Source organism: Orbicella faveolata, unplaced genomic scaffold, assembly GCF_042242905.1.
Source record: "Orbicella faveolata isolate gen_17 unplaced genomic scaffold, um_ofav_v1 contig_1, whole genome shotgun sequence".
In the NCBI taxonomy this organism is placed as follows: Eukaryota; Metazoa; Cnidaria; class Anthozoa; order Scleractinia; family Merulinidae; genus Orbicella; species Orbicella faveolata.
The window spans coordinates 35226501-35232500 of NW_028301536.1; the positions used below are offsets into that span (position 1 = coordinate 35226501).

The 6000-nt window shown below is 36.7% G+C and overlaps 1 protein-coding gene across 1 annotated transcript in view; it reads right to left on the reverse strand.

Annotated features, from left to right (window-relative positions):
* LOC110040838 (neuronal acetylcholine receptor subunit alpha-3-like) overlaps window positions 1–1881 on the reverse strand; it is a 20261-nt gene extending 18380 nt beyond the window's left edge. Inside the window, exons 1-2 of the mRNA XM_089274239.1 lie at window positions 1622–1881; window positions 1459–1523 (exon numbers count right to left, since the gene is read on the reverse strand). The gene's annotated coding sequence lies outside the window, so the exon portion shown is untranslated. The remainder of the gene's footprint in view (window positions 1–1458; window positions 1524–1621) is intronic.
* Between the last annotated feature and the right edge of the window lie 4119 nt (window positions 1882–6000).

Below are 6000 nucleotides of genomic sequence, written 5' to 3' on the forward strand. Positions count from 1 at the left end.
ACAATTAGATTATTTGCTCTCGATTTCCATGAGGCGATATTTGATTCGGCCTTCGGCCCATTCTCGTCCCCAGAGCCCACGATCCTTCTGGCCTGCGGCAGGGATCGAGAGCTCTGGGCTGGTCCAACACCGGAAGTCCGCGATTCACGGACTTCCCGTCAAATCTGGCAAATCTGATTGGCTGAGAATACGAAACTAATACTCTGCGCATGCTCAGAAAATCGGGTTCGGCCAGAGCTCTCGATCCCTGTCGCAGGCCAGAAGGATCGTGGGCTCTGGGGACGAGAATGCCTTCGGCCTCATCAACTATTACCTCATAGAAATCTCGAGCTCATAATCTAGTTGTTAATTATGGCATTTGGTTAGGACATGCAAGATGCTCCATTAGCAAACGGTGACTCTATGTACAAACGCAAATTTAAGCGGTGACTGCGTTGACGCAACACAAATTAAACAAACACAAATTAATTTTCCTCGATTCTAGTTTAAGATTGTATAAAATTGGAAGTTATTTTTTTTCTTACAAGTAACATTTTTAAAAGCTTCTGTTTTATGTACTCAAAACTGTCAAACTACTTATTATGCTTCCATTTATATTAGGTTAAAGACATTTCGTAATTAAGGAGGGTCCAGTTAAGAAAAATTCAAACTGAAAAGATTGCAGTGTGTTAATAGAATTTTTCAGCATGGTGCTTTTTCAAATGTATGATCAAAACCTCCCCGCTGGTACATTTTCAAAAGATTTCCCTCTCAAAACAGGTCATCTTTGTGGATAGTAAGAATGCCCAGAAGGCTAAAACCTTGCTTGGACCGGCAGAACAGAAAAGATCTAGTTAAGAGTTGTTGCTGCATAAGTTTTACACATTCAAAGCAACATTTGGCTCTGTTGTCCCAGCTCCGTCTGCGTGAGCGAGCACGCCTCATTCATATTCAGTGTGTCCCTCTTCGAATTTGGTTTTGATTGGAGCTTGTCACCACTTGATGGCTTTCAGTTAAGCATAATACAAACATTAGCGACAAGAGCCGAGCACAACTAGCCACGTCAGTGAAAGTCAACAATATAATTTTTACAGAATTTTTTTCTGCCAGGTGCCCTGCAAACCTCATTTTTTGTGTAATAAACTACAACCGAAGTGTCTTATGGCTCGAATTTAAGCCTTCATTAAAAATGAAGTTTGCTTTATTTTCTTTGATTTTAAGCACACACCATTTTTGTTAAAATTTGAACATAATTTATAACGAAGACGATGAATATTCTTCCAAAAGTTTTTTTTCCTTTGCCCGTGTGTTCTTTAGATAAATGCAGGATATTCGATCTCTTGAAAGTGTTAAATTTCAGTTAATACTCTTGTATGCATTATGTCCAAACAAATATAAATCGTTTACAGTCCGCTATAAAAGCTAGTCACTCGCTTCAATGATAATAAAAACCACGGATTAAAAGTATGATTCACTCACCGTCTGCCAAAGGATCAAATCAAACTATCCAACTGAAATCTTGAAACCTCTCCAAGTGATTGAATCTGAAAAGCACAGAGAAGTGATGGTTTGTCTTGTGAGATAAACATCTCCATTAAATGTGAATATAGGGTTATGCCTTGAAACGTGCCGAATTTGTTACCTGTCCAATTCAAATTAAAACTCGTTCAAAGGTTTCTCAATGCTGGCATAAAACCAGCAATACTCTATTTTCCCGCCTTGACAAACCTGTCTAGAAATGTCCACGAAATCGCTAAGAATCAAGATTGTCGATGAATAGTCGCTCTCGGCCTTGTAGTTGTTTAAACCTTTTTGTTTTGACACGCACCCAGCGGTAGGCGACTGATGCCTTGCGGTTGCTGGTTAATTTCGCGCCAAAAACCAATCGGCTGTTGAATTGAAGAGATTGTTTTGTCTTTAGATTCCCATCTTATTTATTATAAGACGAGAAGTCTATGCCAATATGTATTATATTTTTTTGTCTCTTGTCTCTCTTGTCTCAACTTTAAAAGGTGAAGGAAAGTAGCCAAACTACGTCGTTTATCTCTTTGGTTCAAATCCTTGATATCTCGAAAAAACTTCGTTCAAGAGTTGGCGTTTAGGCTTAGGCTCTTCCCACATAATTGTAAAACATTTAAATTGTTTACGAATGTGGACTGGAATAAACCTTTGTTTAAGCTATTATATGTCACTTTGTTATGTAACACATGTCTAAAATTTGCAACATTGCAAACTTTCCAGTGCGAAAACTTCCGAGATTTTATGGCTATTCAAAGCTACAATAGAAATGTTGCGAATTTCGGTTGTTTACGTGGTTGAAGTTTAGCCTCTGATCGAAGAAAAACTTTTCGACTGTATATTGCGGAGCGCTATCAAGAAAAATAAATTTTTTCGATTAAACAAATGTTAATAAACCGCACTGTCTTGTAATCGCATGATACGCGCCTAGCGAATTCTTGAGGCAATTTGTATCGTGACAGTTCACTAAGCATGTAACACAACTCATAACAACTTCATGTTGCCATTTATTAACTTTCGAAAAGGTGTTAAGGGGTTAATTTCGATGTGTCTCTGTGATCTCCTGAGCACGATGATTATTCTTCCCTTTCCGAGTTAGGTTCTATTCAACTTGACCAGGAGTCTATCTGCTATCAAAATAAATCCACCCGAAATTATACGTCATGTAATGTGTCTCGAGGAGTCATTGGGTTTCATTGGCTGATGGTTAAGGTGGGCATGCAATGTTTATGAAGCAACAGTTTCAAGTTCGACTTCCTTGTCACGAATCTAGCTCCTCTTTGCCGGATGGATTTAAAGTATAACGAAGATACCATTGATTAAACTTGGTCGAAAGTTTGCCGAAGGTACGTACTGTCAAACATAAACTTGGTGCGACGAATCCTTTTTTCCCAGAGTGTTCTGATGAACATTGTCGCAATTTATCTCGAACATTTTCTCGCGCTTACATGTGAATGACAGGCAATTTAAAAGATAACCGATATTAGGACTGTCGAAAACCTTTCACACTTTCAAATATTGAAGTGTTATTGATGGTAAATTGCTGTCACAGGCTGGTATTTCTCTGGAAGACTTATAGTCGTATTGGGCGCGCTATCAGCTCTGAATGAAAAAAACTTATAAAACGTTTAATAACCCATTCAAATGACAGAGGAGTTTGTAAAAAACAGCCTGCATAAATTTGTTCCAAAAAAAAACAAAAAAAAAAAAAACACGCAAAGATATTCTTTCGCTTTCATAGAACTAAAAGGAAAGAAGTTAAAGAGTGCTTTAATATATTATTGTGACTTTGTTATGACTGAACATACGGTTTGTTTTCGATATATCAAACTTTGTAAATTCCCCTCCATGAGAGGAAAGCACCTGCTTGAAAACTGGTTTGAGAAATTATGTAAATATGGCAATTACTGAAAGAAACGTGCAAAAAGGAAACAACCTTAAACTTACCCTGGATATCATTTTAAGATTTGTAGGTTCATGAAACCAGAAAACACTGTTACATGTTAAGACGAAATCCGATAGGAAATCGAGCAATTTCAGTTTTTATTGAACAAAAACCTTGCACCAGAATAATTTTAAGTATGTTACTGTCCTTTTTGTATTTTTTAAAAGCTAAGGATATAAATAGTTGCTTGAAATGAAAAGAAAATATGTTATATATATATTCACATGGGAACGCGAGGAAATAGATCAAAAAAGTTCCACGGGACAAACTGCGCAAACAGAGGCAAAATTTCATTATCAATTTCATTTCACCAGTACGTTCAAGTGTTTCATATGAACTCCAAAATTTGTTTTTGACATCTGGTGTTAGTAGAAATGAATTGAGAAGATATTGAAAACAGCCACACGGAGGTTTGCAATACAAATGATGCAAATAATCCTGGTACAAAATTTTTGTCCACTCGTTATTCGAACTTCTGGTGGATTCTCTCTTAAGTTTTCGATCACCTGATATGTATATGCAAAATTCCATGGTTCCCTCTGGAGTCCAGACGTGCCTGTCACTTTTGTATATCATTGATCATTTTATTATTTCACCTTAAAGTACCTTATTTAGCTTAAAAGCTACCGATTATAAGAATAAAGCATTTGATCAAACCCAGGAAAAACATCAAAAGGCTAACATCTTTTAAGGGGAAATATAAAAGTAGAAACGCTGATTTTGTTGCAGACTTAATAAAGCAATAGTAAAACATTTTAGTATTTTTTTCCTACACTGTAGATTCAAACTGTTTTTTTTTTCATCAGTGAGAACGCTTGTACGCATCTGTATTTTCTTCATGTGATAACATCTCCTTTCCTTCTAAGAAATTGACAAAGTACTTCACATTTTGATGCGAGGAAATGAGATTTCTTCCACAGTACTTTTTGTTTTATGTGTTTGAGGCTGTGTTGTGATGTACACTTGGTCGAATGCTTGCAAATCTTGAAACATCGATACGCAAAAGATGAAAAATGAAACAAATGATTACTTGTTTCATTTTTCAAAGTGGCTTTAAGAGCGCTCATTTTTTCAAGCCAATAATGTGTTCACGAAAAGGTTGCGCAAAACATTTTACCATGAAAAAGGAAGTGACAGACTAATTATTCACACCATTACCACTCCCTTTTCTAATTTAGTAATGACCGAGCTGGCTTGCTATAAAAACAATTAATTTGATTCGGAGTTAAAATATATAAATTGTTTTAAAAATATTGGTCTCCCATAGAGACTGAGAAGCTTTGCATCAAATTGCGGGAATATCAGCTTTCTTAAACACTAATTAAATGCTTATGAGCATGTGTAAGCAATTGTAAGGGACGATACGACGTCAATAGGCGAAAAATGGTAAACGACGCAAATAATTACTAATCATGCAAAACCATGCACGAATATTAAGGTGGGTACGTGTTGAAAGAATTTACTGTCTTAGTATGACTAAAAAATTCTAATATAAGCTTAAGATGTATGGTTGATGGTAAAACACAATTCTGATCTAGTGTCTGTCAGAATATCAGAATTTCATTTGCTTGGTAAGTTTCTTGGTGTTAATGTCCAGTTCATATCTTGTACTCCTTGATAGTAGCACTGTACGTTATTATTTCACAGAACAGGCGCCCTGGCTGATTTGAATTTTGGCAAGCAAAATAAAGGACGTTTTATTTAAATAATCGTTCTGCTAGCTGAGCGCAATCAGTTTATTTGAGCGGAAATCGTTGCGTTGCCAAAATATACAAACAAGGTTTTCAATTAACTCAAATTCGACTAACCTTGTTAAGTTGAACGAGGCTCTCCTAACTTTTACTCGTCGCTGCTGATGTGGTTTGTGTTCCCTATCTTGATATTATATAATTAATAGAAATCATTACATTTCTATAGCGCCAATCCACCACTTATTGCCCGAGGCACTTAAGAGCCAGTGCCCATAACTATGGACCAAACAACGGCACAAGTCGAAAAATCGATTTTGCTCATTTTTTGCCCATAGATTGGCCCTAGCTAGTAAACAAACGGACCATAGTTAGTTTCTGCTAATGCAGCTTTTTTGGGGAGAAATTTGCGAAAAACTATTTTGCCCCGATTGAGCTCAAAATCTACTTCCTGTTATGCTAAATTTTCTGAAAATTTGGTTGCTTTGCGTGTCGCACAGCAGCTACTTAAGAATCTTTCAATGGTCTTTACATTCAGCTCAGGTCTTCATGGTATGACTGAGCGAAAAATAAAATTAATCGAGGTTTCGTTTGAGCCCGAAACGAGATCGAACAGAAACGCAAAATATTACGATGTGTTGCAAACGAATTATAGCACTAAAATATCGCCATATTTTTCTATGGGCTATAACTTTAAATGTCATAAAAATACTTTCTACGGGTTAACTATACACCCACCTGTTTGAAAATCAAAAAATATCTCTGGGCAAATGGTTTTAAGTCGCCCGCCTTGGCCTGTGCTTCTCACAAATTTTTCCCTGAACCGCCGTGAGAATGTAAACAATTACGTGACGCGGGCGTCCACCGTGA